At 35.2% G+C, this 19,359-nt stretch overlaps 1 long non-coding RNA gene across 1 annotated transcript; it reads right to left on the bottom strand.

Annotated features, from left to right (window-relative positions):
- Positions 1-130: 130 nt before the first annotated feature.
- On the bottom strand, positions 131-1,765 carry LOC126818438 (uncharacterized). The gene is made up of 3 exons (XR_007679238.2): positions 1,433-1,765; positions 1,052-1,166; positions 131-471 (listed from the first exon to the last, which is right to left on the bottom strand). It is a non-coding gene; the product is annotated as an uncharacterized LOC126818438 (long non-coding RNA).
- Positions 1,766-19,359: the final 17,594 nt, after the last annotated feature.

The raw sequence follows: 19,359 nt of genomic DNA, 5'->3' as shown, positions 1-19,359 counted from the left end.
TAAACCTCATTTCATTTCATCAATTAACTTTTAGTACGATTGTTGTGATTACTTCCGAGAAGTATTATCGTAAACCTAGATCTGACATTTACTGATCACGACAAGGCCTAGCATTATTTTATTTCTTTAGTACTATTGGTTTGTAATTTAATAAGAGTGATTACAAAACCTCTCCGCCAATTTTGTCTAGAACTAAGCATTACTGGATCTTTAACCTGGATGATCACGTCTATCATGCTGGTGGACAGATTCTTAAGCCTAACCAAAGCGATACCGGAAATCTTATTGGAAAGAGTTTCTGGCCGAAATAATGTTCACATTTTGTAATTATTGAAAACAAAAATTTAAATATATAATCTAAAACCTATGGAAATCTGTGTTGTGTCAGCAGAGGCTGGTATATCATCAATATTCGTTGGTGTAACATAAGAAACTTTGGAGTTTTGTTGAGCATTAGCATTGCGTCTCCTGCTAAATAAATAAAAAACAGAAATTTGTAATAGAGTGTCGTTTCCCATCAGATTAGGGGTCGTGGTAGTCGAGTGATTAGAGTACTGGACAAGTATATGCCTGGTTCCAATCATGATGGGGGCTGAGAGGAACCTTCAGAAATTCTTAAACGGGTCTTCGCTTGTCATGGGAGGGGGTAGCGAAGAAAAACCAAAGTCCATCCATATGCACATTGGTGTGAAGATAATGAACCAGTGATCGTTCGGGATCTAAAACAGAAACGCCGCTATCCAGGCTAAAGTTTCCTACCTGGCATTCCGCATGTAAACATACAAATAAACAATTACCATATTATGTTTGTCTCACAATCTCAGAAGCATTATGTTTACGAAACATTAACCCACTTTCCATTCCATTTTTTATGCGAAACAACTGCACGAATATATAAACTTAAATGTGTACAAATCTGTTATTTATCAAACGGATTAAAACCCAAAACGTTCCTAAACATATTACAATTCAATATGTATCTCGAACGTCCAAGACTAGAAAATTCTAATTAAATTTGTTCTGATTCAGAAGCCAACAAAACGTTTCTTACCTTCTGTATCTGAATACCAAAAAAGTAGAAATAGCAGCTATGACTAAAACCAATATTACCATCACAACAGATATTATAACTGTGTTGTCGGTACCATCAATTGGCGCCTCATATTCTGAAGGAAATTCAAACCAAGACAGGCATAAACCGACGTAAAACTTCAACTGACGCGATAAAAAGAATTTGGTCTCGATTACCCATTTATTGTTTATCTCGAGTGTGTTCTAATAGAAAGTTAATTGTAGATTTTGTCATGTTAATAAATGTTTAAATAATAGTTATATTACATTTGAAGCCAAAATAAAGAAATGCAATAGGCAGATTTAAAGAATGTATCTTTAAGTTCTTTTCATACTGAGAATTTAGTTATCGTTTACTTACCCTTTGAACAAACTGCTTCTTTCTTACCCCCAATACATCGATATAAGCAACTTAACTTCACCATGTTCGATGACTCATCTACAGTTGATTCACTACAGTTTTTGGTACAAGCTTCGTCTTGTTCACATTCTGTTAATCCACCTGTAGCTAATTGGCATTCAGTTCCACATTCTATATTACAGAACAACCCAACAGCGTGAGATTTACATCTATTACATCTGCCATCAACAATATCACATCCTCCATTACAATTAATGGAACATGGTGAACCGCAGTTTGTACCATACCAATCAGATTTACAGATGGAACACGACGATTCATTACATCTTGCACAGTTACCAGGACATGGTGATTGACAGTAAGGACCTTTATAACCATCAATACAACCTTCTGTACAGTGTGGTGATGCAGATAAAATAGAACATCTACTATTCTTACATTTTCTACTACATATTGACGTGCATTGTTCACCATAGTATGTGTCTTTACATGTACAACTCCCATTTAGTTTATTACACTGGTTGTTTAAACAACCAACACCACATATCTGTTGACATTTCGTACCATAAAAACCCGTTTTACAATCTCCAGTACAAACGCCGGTAGTATGATGACATACATCACCAAGACATGTATTACATGGTTCACATGTAGAATGTGATGTGCTATAGTATCCTGTATTACATTTTACTGAAATGTAGATGATATTTATAATTAGAACCTGTACTTGAAATACATTGATCTGGAAATAAACTGGTCACAATTCTGTCTAATACTATAAGTGCTTATTACTGAGTATCATTTTGCCGAGGCGTCTCTAGTCATTATCAAGATATGATATCATTGACCATAACACCCCTGCTATTGATGCATCTGTCATATTACTTTCCTGTGATTAACTTTAGCAAAAATAAGCTGGTAATAGACTACAATTTCCTGTGTATATTAAACAATGTAAGTACATCAGCAACTTTGATAAACCCTGTTCTAGCTGATAAAGCAATAAAACTTGCCTGCGTATATTTCGACCTCACACAATGTAAGTACATCAGTAACATTGATAAAATATGTTCTGGTTGATAAAGATGCAGATGAAGGTTGGTTACAACCGTTTATGGTATATAGACCTTGTACTGTTGCTGTTGTGTCTTCATAACATGATGTAGCTGATATAAATCCTTGTTTATTACACTGATCATCAGGTCGTAGCTTTATCTCAAATCCTTGTAATCTTTCTTGATCTGTAACATACAAAGATATTTCTTAATGTAAAAAATATGCCTGTGTTTATTTTAACCTCACACAATGTAAGTGTATCAGTAACACTGATAAACACTGTTCTAGCAGATAAAGATGTAGATGGTTGTTGATTAGATCTATCTATAGTATATTCATCTTGTACTGTTGGTGGTGTATTTATATAACATGATGTAGCTGATGTAAATCCTTGTCCATTACACCGATCATCAGATAGTAGCTTTATCACAAATCCACTCAATCTCTCTGATGCTATAGATATAAATAAAATGCATGAAATAAAATGGAATTTAATTGTAAGTCATAAATAAATGTGGGTCAAGACGTTCTGTTAATTAGACAATAATACTTGATAAAAAAAAACGTTAGCCAGTCTCATTGATGTTAGAATGTAGAGAACTTGGCGAAGTGTATAAAAATCCTGATTTCATGCAGCTTAGTCAAACTGAGATGAAGTTCGGCTTGAAGACGAAGGGGGTCGGTTTCGAGGCGGGAACTCTGCATTTGGCGTTGAACGCCTGATCTAACCTTGCACCGTGCCAGTGGCTGTCTCGAATAAACTGATAGTGTTACAGTACAGTTACATACAGTATTGTAAAATATAATAAAGAACCTGGATTATGGGTTTGCTTAATGACTGAAGTATTACAGTACAGTTTCATACAGTATGGTAAAATATAAAGAACTGGGATTAAATAAATTATGGGTTTGTTTATTCAAAGACCGTGTTATAGTATTTTAAAATATAAAGAATTAAAATAAATTATAGGTTTGTTTGCCCAAATGGTAAGATTTTGTCCGTGCATGATATTCGCCCTTAGGATGGATAGACAACAGGCGATTTAATGAGTATCTCGGTTAATTTCTGAGTTCCGCCAAATAACCAGTTCTGTCAAAACCAACAGCCCCCCCCCCTCCTTATATAAAGATAGAAGTGGTAATATATATATCTAAACTTATTCGTATTTAATGTAAACAAAAATAATGTGTAACTAGAGACAATTAATCTACAACCATTATTAATTATTTCTTAAGTCAATCAGTCTTATTAGCCGTCATTTTTGTTTTGGGAGGAATACGCAAGCTCATTGGATTTAGCTGGTAGAGTTCTTATTAGAAACGACCCTCAAACCGAGGGCAATGCCTCACGGCGGCCATCTTAATTGTCTAAATTTCTCGAAGGGAGCCAGTGTGGCATCACCTGAATTCGGAACCTACACATACATTGAAGATATATAATCCATCAAAACACATTAGGTGGACTATATTTCCATAATCTACAATATGTTAGGTTTTAACGGGATTTATGATGCTGTATACTTACCACTATCTCGGTTAAAAAGTAATATACGACTGATATTATATATCTGGTCTAGAGCAACACACCACCAACCAGGAGTACCCTTATTTGTATGAGTACATGACTGGCCTGTATTAAAATTGCCATTAGTATTACCATCTACAGCTTTAGATGGAGGACCAAAAGGATGTCCTGTCGAACTCTGGTCAGTTGATTCACCAAGGGCTACATTTATCTCTGAAATGAATGACTGGCATTTAACATAACATATTCCAAATCATTAAGTGAGGGATTAATATATAGGTACTTAATAGTTTCAATAGATAATGGTATTGTATTGTATTGTTACAGTGGTACCAATACTGTATAATTGTCATATTCTCATAACCCAAATAGTGCTGATGTGTAAACCAGACCAGCAGTTTTCTGGCCCCTCTGATTTTCTAGACTGATACTATGTGCTATTAGTTGTGTGGTACTTGGGACTTGAATATAACTAAATTTTCTCAGCTTATTCCGAACTCTTCTAATCCCCAGCCCAGTTCCCTTATTAATACATATAATTATTACCTGCACAAACACTACATGATTTCATACATGTCTCTCTGTATGGTAATGGTACCGGATAACTTGTATTAACACATGATTGACAACCATTGGAGTTATCTCTACATACATCTAAAGCTGTAAATATAAACACAATATACACGCTGGTGAGCGTAGAATAACCCTTGACTGTTGGAATTCTAAACAAGAGTAGCCCTCAGCGGTGCTAATGTCTGGGGACAATTTTTATTAGTAGTACACTAGATGACGTATGCCGTCCTCATTAGACCGGTCATGTTTGTACGACAAAATGTCAGTCACTAGAGGTGGTGTCCTATAACAGGGTCAAGTAGCTAACAGTTTTCTTTTGGTACTATCTAATATATTTGTTTCAACTTTGTACTTTTCTAATTGCATGGTTTTATGTTGTACAGATAAAGCTTTATATTAACTAATATCAATCCAAAAGTTGTGGCTAGTTACAATAAATACAAGTTATGAGAATTCATGATGGATGTCCAGTAAGGATAATAGAACTGAAAATGCACATATTCAGCAATTGCAAAGAATTAAAACTCTTAGGCGGAATGGACCAGATGCCAACAACACCTATGTGGAGATTTTTGAGGAAATAAAATGTACACTAATGGATCTTTACGGCCACTGAACTGGTTCGAGCAAACATATTGAGCAGTGATGGGGATTTTTGAGAAAATAAAATGTACACTATTGGATGAACATTTGAAGATGATAAAAGATAATGGAACCTTTACCGGCATTTATCTGGATAAAGCCTTGCTTCAGTTTTGTCTTATGGAACTTATAAAGGTGTGAAATAAACTTTCTTAAGAACAACTGAACTAAACATTACGTGAATCGTCTTCTGTAATATATATGTATTTAGTAACCCACCTTACCCGGAATTATATTACAATATATAACGATGACAAAATCTGTGACAGTACACCAAATTTGTTGAATACTTGGATGTGCTGCCATGTGGTGAACACGTGCAACTGCATTTTATCACACAATAACACATTCTACAGTAGATATCGCTTGTGTGATAACTTTCATAATCTACTAAATTTGATTGGCTAATTAAACAGGAACAACTTTTTGTTAATAAAAAGGAACACTTTTTAATTTAAAAAGGAACTACTTTTTCGATCCAGTAATATTGTCGGAGAAAAGTTCTCAATTACTATAAACAATTATAATTCTCCCCATAACCTTAAAAGAAACACTGGGTAAATATATAGGACTTTGCATCAGGTGACGTGCTGTCAAAAATGATATACATGTATCACTACGCCGTTATGTAATCAGGGGCGGTATTTATAAAAATGCTAAGAGTTGGAACCAACTCTTAACTGTCAAAAATTACTCCTAACTTTGTAGATTTTCCTAAGACCTATTTATAAAACATTTTACTTTAAGAATTACTCCTAACTATGACACATATTTAGGAGTCCTCCTGTAGCACTCCTAACTTGTTAAAAGTACTCTTATCTTGGTTAACATGGCCGTCCGTGTACGCCGCCTAAGAGAGTTTAAAACAAGAAGAGATTTCTTAGTGGAGTACAACAATGACGAGTTGATAAGGAGATATCGAATGGACATGGGTGGGATTCTTTTTGTGACAGATTTAGTTTGGCATCTTTTTATGAGTCCTACTAAACGAAATTTCTCAATCGACGCTGAGATGAAGATCGCCAGTACGCTTCGTTTCCTCGCTGCTGGTAAAATGCAACTGTGTAGTGGTGACGATTTCGGCGTCAGTCAACCTACAGTGAGTAGAGTGATTGCATGACATCAACACTGAGCTATAAATAACTTCAGGGAATCCCCGGATTTCCCATGGTTACATCGCTAAGAGTTTGGTTAGGACCCAAGTCTTACATTTAGTTAAAAGTAACTCTAAGACCCTTTATAAATATTTCTAAAGAGTAACTTTTAACTAAATGTTGTTTTAGGATGTCTTAGAGTAAAAGTTATGAAAACTCTAAGAATTTTTATAAATACGGCCCCAGGTTCAGTAAAATTAAATCTATACCAAAGAATTATATCTACGTTTTTATGCGCGCAAGAAAGGGTAGAGTGATAAATAGAATCTCCTACCCGTCTTTTTGATATTAAAAACTATCAACACATAGTAACGATAATGTAAAAAAAAACTCAACAAAGCCTCGGTTTTTATACTTTATCGACTTGTGTTGATATTTTTCGATATCAAAAAAGACTCGTAGGTGATTCTCTATATATCCTCTGAAGAAAGGCTAATGAAGGACATGGAAATCAAACATGTACGATCAAACGGTTTTATTGTATTACTCTAGTAGCAAATACACAATGGGAAGTCTTTCTTAGGCCGTTCATGTGTACAGTAAGACGTATTCAACCTATGCGGTAACTAAACAAAAAACGATAAAATCCATATTATTGCTTATAGTCGTACAAGAACAGTTCATGAATTCAAGCCCTATAACTAAAACCGAAATTAAATCATTAAATATGCATCATGTAAGATGTAGAATCAGAGCTGACAGTTCTCGCAATATTTATAAATAGATAATGAAATGGGAATATATTAAAACATTCAGCCATATTTACTACATTCTGAGCAAGGTTATGATTGTTTGAAGTATAGCGTAATCTCGATTTTCATTGCTACCGTTGTTACGATAATAAACAAAGTCTTGATTATTCAATTTATAATTTAATTATTAAATGGCGAACTTGTTTCCCTCCTTCCAAACTCACAACAATCCGATGTTCTAGAGAGTTGATAATTTTTATAACCTTTGGAGCCAAACGAACGATCTGCAATAGAACACAAAGGTGTGGATGGTTGTTCCTTCCAATATGCTCTTTGGACAAGGCGTGTTAAATCTGGTTCAAATTAAAGATACATTATTCACCATATACATTTACCTAGTGCAGGTCTTTCTATAGGCCCTAAATGTTATATAAATTGTTAATTAGACATTTATTAAAATGAAACGGTCATAATCAACTCTCGATGCCATCGGATGTTCGAGATTTTAACAAGATTATAACGGTTCGGCCATTTATTAATGATTTAATTTAAAAAATGAAAAAGTGGACTAAGGCTCGAATATACCAGTACCGTGTTTACGATAATAAACAATCAATGCACGCATCTTGTCAAAACTACAAACAGTGATAACTTGGCTCGGAATAAAGTAATTTGAATGAGATTTCCAATGTATTTATTTTGAATTATCTAATTTTGAACTATTACAGCATGAACGGCCAGCTTTTTATCTAAATCTTACATAATGTATCTTTAAGGAAAACATGGTTGATAGTCGTTTTTCTCACAGCAGAGTTCCCTTCCATTTTAAAGGACGTCCATTACCTAAACATTACTTCCATGTAACAACCATACGTATCTGTGATGGGCCACCTTTCAAATTCTGTCATCGATAAAAATTCAACCAATATCTGTGAACGGTTGATCATATCAGAACCCGAGCAAAACCTTAGAAACAATATTAGAATAACCAGACGCCAAAAAATGCCCTTCAGTTTTGACTCTTCTCGTATTTCGCCGAACATAACTGATTAGATATTAATTATAGTAAAAACAGAAACGATTGAATGTAAATCAGTTTATATACATTCATATTACATTGTCATATGCGTTGCGACCCATTTGTGTCCATTTCGAGTTTGGGTCTTTAAGTAATACATGTACGGTTGAAGTAATGGCACATTCATATTTATATTACCTAAGAAAGATCAAAGTTTGGCAGAACTATAAACCCTATTAAATGTGAGGGGAGGGAGATTTAATGTCAAAATACGGGCCATATACGAAATTCCAAATATCACCCTGAATACCACCGTAAAGAAAGTATCTTTACCTTTTCAAAATTTAAATTATTTTCTGGCACAATCATATTTACATACCTTGAAATATGAAATAAAGTTGAATGGCGCTAAACACTAATAAGTAAATGGGTGGGGTGGGGGATTTAAGGGTCAAAATACGGTTCTTAATGTCAAAATACGGACCATAATACGAATAGGATTGATACTGGTTATTGTTTTAAAATTTATATTTTAGCTCAAACCTTTGCCTCAAAATTTTTATCTTTTCATTTCTTTTTTCTTCCTTTATTAAGCAATTTAACTAAACTTAGTAGAGGGTGTGGATGGCCGAATGGTTAGCAAGTGCGAGCTGTATCATAAGGCCTGTCATTGAGTCAACTGGCGTGGTTTCGAATCCCCGGTTGTACGTGACAAGGAGTAGGGTCGCCTGTCCAACCTCCGGGTCCTCCGGTTTCCCCCCACTGCTAAAGACCCCTACGCACAAGCGAATTATTGAAATAAAATTGAACCATATGTTAGTCCCGAAATGACCTAGTTTGTGTCGAGTGGACGTTAAACCCCATTTCTCTATCTCTCTCTCTAAACTTAGTAAAATAGGACGAACGCATGACTACTCGTTTAGAAGCGATAAAGGGACAATAACACCCTTGCTGGCTTGACAGCTCCAGAAAATAAATAATAGCCTTATTCTAAGTATTAGATGTTTAAGTGTCCTACCTGTTGTGTAAATTATCCATTACATCCTACTTTACTTGTCATGGTTCGAGTTGGCTATATTTCTTGGTTTAGTGACATAACATTGCCCCATCCCTCTCCCCCTTATATGAAATGTTTACCGCACGCTACATGAAACAATTAGATTATTAAATTTTTCCTGCACCCCCCCCCCCCCCACGTCCATCTCATTAGCCGGACAGTGATAAATACGATAGGTAAATATTTACCCCATTTTACCTGGTGATTAGCTGTACTTTCTATAACTAGGTCAAAGACTTATCATTATATACATGTATACATATAACTTACCAAAGTAACAGGTTATTATTGTTGATAAAATACTAACAACTTTATATACATGTATATCCATACTGAACATCTGTACACCATATTCTTCAATACATACAAATGAAGACTGCCTGGTTGTGAAGTGTGTACGACAAACAAGAAGGAAGTAAACTTCTTATCTAGATTTTTTTCTTTAGCTTGGACGTTAAAGATAACGCCATTTTCTTGAGACATTATAAACCGTATGATTACAGTTCATCAATGGTTTTATTAACCTAAACTATAATTGAATAAATTTTGTTAAGAGCTCTTAATATGAATCATTGAATGTCACAATAAATAGAGCGGTTTGTATTAATACCCAGTCAATTGATAAAGTATAGGGAAAAATGAATTTTGTAACTAAATATCGTCGGTGAAGTGTCAAAAGGGTGTATCTAAGATTTGTAAAGATTAAAAAATAGAACCTTTTGCATTGAAAAATTTCCACATATCAAGATACAACGTTTGGACACATGATACCCAGAACAGCATTGGCGTAGAGATAACACAGCTTAGACAGAAATGTGCATTTTAATTGGGAGATTTTAAAAATGCAAAAAAGTGTATCTGACTAATTTCCCGAGATACACCCTTTTGACACTTTGGACAAATGATACCCAGAACAGCATTGGCGTAGAGATACACCGCTTAGGGAGAAATGTGCATTTTAATTGGGAGATTTTAAAGATGCAAAAAAGTGTATCGACTAATTTCCCGAGATACACCCTTTTGACACTAAATCTTCACCGACGATATGGGTATTAATAGATTCAGAACTCTACGATCGAAATAGAATTATAAATCGAAAATCGGTGACCTAACATTATCCCCATGGTAACATCTTTGATTACCATTACCAAAGCTATTATTGCAACACAGTGTTTGCTTTGAACAGGATAAAACATTCGTCCAGGAAAATGTCAGTATATACTATACATACTTAAATATTTACATGACTTGAATCATCACGTGTTGAAATAAATCCATGGCAATCCCTAACATGTTTATTCAAGCACAAATTTAAAGGGACGGTGGGTAGGTTGGGTGTTAATAATGCAATGGATCGTAACATTATTTTAAGTCTTTCAACGCGTGCAAATACGTCTATGAGAACCGCATTTATTAAGAAATTAATCTTCATTTCTTCCTCGTGTCTTGAATTTTAGGTTGATATGATTAAATAATTATAAATATATAACAATAGAATAAGGAGATAAAAACAATGAAAATAGGGGTTTTGCTTTTACTCGAGATACACGATTATGAATAATTTGAGCACATTTAATTCATCTTCAATAAAACATTCCCTGTTTTTACATAAATGGGTAAGACGCAGGCTTGCTAGTCTGAAAGTCGGTGTTCGATATCTGCATTGGCCGAGAAAGTTCATCCAGATTTTCCGGTGTGGCTCCCCCTTGTCAGTGATGCAGGACAGCTGTCTAGTCGTTTGGATGGGACGAAAAACCGAGGTCCCGTGTACACATTGGCGTGCACGTAAAAGATCCCTTGACAGTTGGAATTCTATATAAGCGTAGGCCGTAGTGCCGCTGTCCGGGCAAAATTTCCCTCATAGCACATTGTATGGTGTATGCCCGTCTTCATTAGCCCAGTTCGGTGCAGAAAAGTAGAACGTTAAACCCCATTTCATTTCATTTCATTTCCAATAATCGTTTAATACAAAACAAACATAAAGCTTAAAAATCTACAATAATGTCCATATCTCGGGCTAAATCGTCCTCTTAGGATATTGCGTCTCCCTGTCGTTCATGAAGTCAATAGTAACAAGATACTATACAGCCTCGATTATCCATTTTGTAATAAAATTATTAACTGGTTATCGTGTTTAAATCCGTTGAAAATCAAAACCATCCGAGTTGATTATGGGCTTGGTATGTGAATAAATGTCTTATTAATGATTTATATAGCATTTCAGGGCAAACGCTAGATCTGAATTGGCTCATACATAATGCATCTTTAAGGTGTATATATTAACGGAGCCTACTTTTATTCCTGAAACCCCAGTTGAATTGGATAGGTGACGATTATGAGTTATTTTGAGGAGATATTTTATAGATACGCTAAAGGGGAGAGAGAGAAATGGGGTTCAACGTCCAATCGACATAAACTAGGTCATTTCGGGACTAACACATGGTTCAATTTTTTATTTCAACAATTCGCTTGCGCCTAGGGGTCTTTAGCAGTGGGGGGAAACCGGAGGACCCGGAGAAAACCCACAAGGTTGGACAGACGACCCCACTCCTTGTCACGTACAACCGGGGAATCGAAACCCCGACAGTTGACTCTATGGCAGACCGTGTGATACAGCGCGCACACGTGCTAACCATTCGGCCATCCAATCCCCCCCCCCCATACACTAAAGGAAACATGTTATAGGTCGGAAGAATTGTGTTGAGACTATTTATGTCATTGTTTGGTTTTAAAACCGATAATAATAAGGGTCGAAGGTTTGGGGGTGGGGGGAAGGGGCGGGAATACATTGTCTCAGGCACCTGGCAAACCCCATCCTGCAAATATTCCTGGATCCGCCCCTGACATTACATCCGTACACTAGTAGGTGGTGTTTTAACGATTTGTTCCCGTATAAAGCCCTTGTTTAATGGACTCACCCTCTTGTATAAACCAATGAATGAATGACCGAGTACATACCGGGTGGTGGTCATGAAATAGATTGCTGTCTCAGTTATCTTCCTGGTTAAAATTAGGATGATTAAAATTTGACAATCTGAATTATTGGGTTAATAGAAGAATTGTAGTCTACTTTAATCCTCGACCACCGATAATAAAATTGTTTGATCAATAATAAGATCAGTATATAATAATATAAATAAATGTTTTATTTTGGGTGATTTTAATACTGATATGAGTCTTAAACAAAACACTTTTATACATAACGCCATTAACCGTTTTGTTTAAATTAACTTACAATATATCAGGTGATATATGACAGTAAAGGCAATAAATCGTTAATTGACTTGATTGTAACCTATTGTTCGGGCTTTACAACTGAATCAGGATGCCTTGGCAACTTTCGTAGCGACCACTGTCCCGTGTACTGTCAATTATCATTATCAAAACCTAAAACAAGATGGAAATATCTGGGAATATAAAAAATACCAAGTATGAAGGACGGAGACAGGGCGCGTTCTCCACGGAATGGGACGATTTTATCGCCACTAATTCTATAAATATATGTAGTAATAATTTCACTAATCACATGTTTTGCCAAAAGGCCAAACATGGATGAAAAACAGCATAAGAAAAATGAGTAAAAAGAAATAATAATATAAACCTTACAAAAAAGCTACTTTATAAGATGCCTGCCAAGAGGTTGCACTGTGTCTTGTCTGCTAGTTATTTGTAATTTATGTGTTTTAACTATTACTTGCTAGTTTTTGCATGGACTTGGTTTATAGTATAAGGATACCTGTTGAAAATTATTTTAACGATTTTCTTATTTTAAATGTGTATTTTGGATGAAAATAGCATATAGTTGACAGTCTACCGTGGTGAATAGTAATCATCAGTATGATCACCTACAGTGTTAGTGAGCTGGTGTCTTCCCATAACGCCGACTCACCAGAGTTTGGAAAGTCGACCGCGGCACTCTTTGATGGGTTAAGAACGGATTAAAGGCGTTAATGAGGTAGGGACCAGTCATTATTAATATAGTTCACTTAAATTCAACTCACTAACTATAGTTTTCTTAATCTATAGTTTACTTTACTTTGTTCAGATTATTAATATAGTTCACTTAAATTCAACCCACTCATTAATTAATAAAATAATATACGACGTTTCAACAAGAAGCTGACAAGTGATCGAAATTCAGTTCATTGTGATTATTTCTCAAAATAAGTATAAATACGTAAATAATCCCAAGACATTTCATATACATTACAATTACAATTACAATCTAAGTTTCTTCCTACAGCAAGAGGTGGCAGTTACCTATGTGTTGCTGGTTTTAAGTATAGAATGAATAAGAGAAAGAATAACGACTTAGTGATATGGCAGTGCTGCGAAAAGAGCAAGGGATGTAAGGGCTACAGCATCTACCATTAACGATATAGTTAGCAGAATAGACGTCGACCACAACCACCCAACAGCCTATTCCGATATACAAGTAAATTACTGTGTTATAAAAAGCATCTTTTAAATCACACTTGAATTCTCATTTTTTTAAAATTTCTGTCGTAAGCTTCTAATTTTATATTCTACTATTTATTCATTGTTATTATAAAATAAATCTTATTTTTTATAGATCACAGAAATGATGCAGTGCTTAAAGGAAAAGGTCCAATCTACGACAAATCCGATTACACAACTTTACCAAGAAGAAATAAACGGTAAACGGAATGGTGAATGGACAGACGACAATAGAACCACCATCGCCAACATGCCAACTTTTTACTCCAAGAAGAGAACCCTATATAGAGCCAGAAATTTCCCAAATTACCTAAACATCGACGTGACATTGTTGTGCCCGACCTTTTTCAACAGACAGATAGCGGAGAACAGTTTTTATTCATCAATGATGGTGACGATGAGAAAATTTTAGGATTTACCACAAGACAGAATCTTGAATCTTTGTGTGACTCGAATGTACTTTTTGGCGATGGAACATTTTATATATGCCCACGAATTTTTTATCAACTATACGCCATCCACGCACTGATCCAAGATCGTCCTGTTCCATTGGTAATTTTCTTTTTACCTGACAAGAGAGAGTCGACATACCGGAGAGCTTTTGGTCTCTTGAAGCAAGTGGCAAGTGAAAACGGATTCAACCTTCAACCTTCCATTATTCAGGTAAGAATATTTTTAATCAATGCACAATACACCGATTAATATCTTATTCTACATCGTAATCTACATGTATAACCATAACATAGTAGTATGACCTAAATGTGTTTCTTATTTTTTAGATGGACTTTGAGTTGGCCGCAAAGAATGCTAGTGAGACAGTTTTTCCCGGGGTAGAATGGAAAGGGTGTTATTTTCACTATGGTCAATGTATTTGGAGAAAAGTCCAACAACTGGGTCTGCAAACGTCATACCGAGAAGAAGAAACACGCAAATTCGTTAGACGGTGTATCGGGATACCATTACTGCCCGTGACTGATGTAAGTATTCATTATATTTAGTAAATAGTTAATATAAATATATAGTTAATATAAGTATATAGTTAATATAAGTATATAGTTAATATAGATATATTGTAAATATAGATATATTGTAAATATAGATATATTGTAAATATAGATATATTGTAAATATAGATAATTTATATGTATCTTTCTTTTATTTGCAGATTGATGACGCATGGATCCAAATAATGGCCGAGGTACCAGATAATAAGAAATTTCAACAACTGGCCGACTATATGGTTACCCAATGGTTAGACGGTCAATTTACTCAAGTACAATGGAACCACAACCAAACCACGCGAAGAACCAACAATTCTTTAGAGGGGTGGCACGGGCGTCTAAAAAAATTAATTGGAAAAGCTCATCCGAATATTTTTGAAGTGATGGCATTTTGGAAAGTTCGAGTGGCCAGCGACTTTCACCTAAACGGAAAAAATACACAGATATCAACAGAAAGATCGAAGATGCAAAACATAGATATGAAGAAGGAGGATTGAATTTGTTATAATTTTTGGACTATGTTGGACATTTTATGCGTGCCAAAAGTTAAAATTATTTGTAATGTTATGTGTTAAAGATTGTTATAAATTTTTGTAAAAAATAAATGCTCCCAAAATTATCGGCTTAATTAGTTTTATCCCCCAGCTTGGGTCTATTGTTCTTGGCCAGTCGACCCCTTAACACTGACCAAATTGTTTCCCCTAAAACTCGGTGAGTCGGCGTTATGGGAATAAACCAGTGAGCTGAAATCTCGGAATTGTCACAAAACCCAAAATAACTCTCCCATTCTCTGTGTTGCTAATGAACAGTTTCCTGAACTTATATCAGCAGACAACAACCCACTTAACTCTTCCTGTGGTGTTAACAATTATATCCCTTTTAGTGTAAATTCTAATAATCATGTTCAGTTAAATGCACCTGAAACTGTATAAAATATTGAAATAACAATACATTCCAGACCAATAAATGAGAGGGTTCAAAATCGTGTCAGCAGTTTGAGGCTAATTAATACTAGCCATACTAATAACACTTGCATAGAAAAACATTTTGACTCGAAAGACACATTCAGTTTCTGTTTACTAAATGTCCGATCTGTCAAAAATAAAACAGACGAAATTCATGAATATATTACCGATAATGACATCGATATTCTAACTCTGACTGAAACCTGGCTTAAAGACAATGACAGTGTTCCTATCAATCAGCTAGTTCCTCCAAATTATTCCTGTACAACTGCAAATCGAAAAGGGCGAACTGGCGGGGGTATTGCAATAATATACAAACATTCTATTAAATTAATTGAAATTAAAAATCCTGATTTCAAAACTTTTGAAATATTACACACATTACTGTCAACCAAAAGTTAACATATCAGACTTGTATCTATATATCGTCCTCCACGATCTCCTAAAAACAAAGTTACATTTGATCAATTTATAGCCGAATTTTCTGAATTACTGCAAAATTTAGTTACATCAACAGGTCATTTATTAATAGTTGGTGATTTCAATTTTCATATTGACAATGTCAGTGATAGCAAATCTGTTCAGTTTCTTAATGTTTTATCTTCATATAACCTTACACAACATGTGCAAGTTCCTACTCACGGAAAGGGCCACACTCTGGATCTAGTTATTACAAGAGATATTGATGACATATAGCCGGTACAAATGTTCTTGATCACTGTATCTCCGATCATCAAAGTGCCTCCCTTAAGCTCAACAAACCTGGCAGTGTAAAAGAAAGACTGACTTTTAGGAATACAAAGAACATAAATATAGACAGTTTTAGAAGTGACATTAATGACGTTTTCTTGCATTTTAGCAAACTAAGTAATCTGGACGATCAAATTTCGGAATATGACAAACAATTGGCTACAATATATGACAAACATGCTCCTGAACAAACAAAACTGTTGACAAAACGACCAAACAAGCAATGGTTTACGACGGACATATTAGTTATAAAAAATAAAAAGCAATCAGCGAAAACAATATGGAGAAATAGTAAAATTGAAATAAACAGACAAATATACAACAATCTCCGTACTGAAGAAAATAAATTGATAAAATTAACAAAACGAAACCACATTCTAAAACAAATTGAAGAAAACAAAACTAATTCTAAACAAGTGTATCGTATTGTGAATAGTCTGCTTAAACAAAGTAATCAAAGTCAGCTACCATCAATTCCTGACAATGTCCAACTTTCAGAAAGATTTTCGTGTTTCTTCACCAACAAAGTAGCCGAAATACGAAATGAATTAGAAAGTGACATTCTGTTAAATCATACGCATATTAATAATTCTGTGGCTAATGATACCGATCTTAACACATTTACATTTGTAACTGAGGATGAACGTAAACAAACCATCATGGCATCACCTAGTAAATCCTGTAGTCTTGATCCAGTTCCAACATGGCTATTAAAATTATCTTTACCAGATCTACTGTGGATTATCAAACAGATTGTAAATACTTCCTTACAAACTGGTTATGTATCTCCCATATTGAAACAAGCTATTGTAAACCCTTTACTAAAAAAACCTACTCTGGACCCTGAAATCTTAAAAAACTATAGGCCTGTCTCCAATTTATCTTTTCTGTCGAAAGTAATTGAAAAAACTGTAGCCGTCCGTTTTCGTAGCCATCTGAAACAATCCAGACTGGAGGAACCTTTTCAATCAGCTTACAAAACGAAGCACCGCACTGAAACAGCTCTTTTAAGGGTTCACAACGATGTAGTGTCTTCATTAGCTGGTAAAAAATGTGTCTTCCTGATTCTACTAGATTTAAGTGCCGTTTTTGACACAATCGACCAGGAGATTCCACTCACACGCCTCAAATCCAGATCCGAAATAACGGATGTGCTCATGCGTGGTTCGAATCATATCTAAAATTAAGATGTCAAAAAGTATCAATACACGGCGTTTCGTCTCAACCAAAAGAATTAAAATACGGAGTACCGCAAGGCTCCGTATTGGGCCCATTGCTTTTCACAGCCTACACAGCTCCTCTTGGTGATGTCATTCGAGATCATGGATTAGACTACCAGTTGTACGCCGATGACACCCAACTCTATGTTGCTGTAAATGAACATTCTGAAACTGTGAAAATGACTATTCTAGAACAATGTATTTTAGATATTAAAACCTGGATGAAACCCAATCTATTAAAACTGAATGACGACAAGACCGAAGTTATAAGATTTTCAAACCGCTTTAATAAATACAATTTAAAAACTAATGCAGTACGTATTGGTAATAGTTCAATCGCATGTGTTGATACTATAAAGGAAGACTCGAATATAACCTGGCAGAATTCAGAACTATTAGAAATAATTATATTGATTTTATAAGAAAATGCAAACACAAATATTCTGAAAAAATTGATTACATATTTAATAAGGAAAATTATAGCAACAAAAGACACATCAGACATTAGTGAATACCCCCCACCCCCACTGGACCAATCTGTAAAGAAGATTACGAAAGTCTTCTAATAATATTAGATGTAAAAGATGACTGTCTTCAACACGTGACGTCACATCACGCGGCTCCAATCATTGGCTCAATGGCGGGTGCATAAGACGTTACTGGTTCGGACAGAATGGTGCCTTTTGCTTATTTTAATACCAATTTACACAAAATAGGAAATAATCTTTACCTACAAATACTTCATACGTCTTTATTTAAATTTCTACTGCACAAAAAATGTTTCAGAATTTAATTTGTCGGAGGAAAAAAGTTAATATTTGGGGCTCATTATGCAAGAGCTAAATCTGTCTATCGCAGGTCTTTCTTTAGGCCTGAAATGTTATCTAAATTATTTAGACATTAATTAACTTATCCAGACCATAATCAACTCTAGACGGCATCGCTAGCCTGCGATCTTCAGTGGATTATGAGGCAGAAATTTCAATCGCTTAGTTCTCGGTTCATAGTGGATAAATTTGAATGAAATTTTCAGCAAATTGCCTTTACATTATATAGTTTTTAAATATTATAGTGAGAACTGCCAACTCGTTATCGAATCTCCCATAATGTATCTTTAAGTCGCATCGATGTTATCCTTATCAGTGATTGTAGGGGCCTAGCGAATATTCACTGCTGAACAGTGTGACACTGGACGAGGGAACATTTTTTTCATCCAACCGATAAAGCTGATTGTTTGAACGACTATTACATAACCCAATGGTTACTTGACAATAATAATGATAATTAGATATTCAAGGTAGCGTTGATGTTCGAAAATAGGCGAGTGACTGTGATAATGTCGGTTTAATGGAAGAGTAATCTATAAAAGCGTGGACATATGCTGCTTTGTCTGATTTTCCGGTGAGATTTTCTCTTTTTAGTGATGTGGGACGGAGGGTCTAGTCGTTTGGATGGTACGGAAAACCGGGGTCCCTTGTACACATTGGGGTACACGTAAAAGAACTCCTGACCGTTAGAATTCGAAATAAGAGTAGACCGGAGCAGAAATGTAAGACGTTAAACCACATTTCATTTCATGATCACGCCACGTATTATTTTAGACCTTGACCCGGAGACTTGCTATAATAACTGACAATATATGCTGAAACGATACTGAACTGTTCGTCCTCGCTCGTTCCTTAGGCCTGTGTAGATGCAGGACAAGTAAACAAATTCATAAATTTATACTGTTCAGGCGCGTATGAAGACCGGACGTCTACATATATGTAGGTTCAAGAGTTTTAATGAGAATCGGGGGGGGGGGCTGAATGGTTAG

The sequence above is a fragment of the Patella vulgata genome, chromosome 4 (genome assembly GCF_932274485.2).
Source record: "Patella vulgata chromosome 4, xgPatVulg1.2, whole genome shotgun sequence".
In the NCBI taxonomy this organism is placed as follows: domain Eukaryota; kingdom Metazoa; phylum Mollusca; class Gastropoda; family Patellidae; genus Patella; species Patella vulgata.
This window is presented reverse-complemented; position numbering and strand designations above follow the sequence as displayed.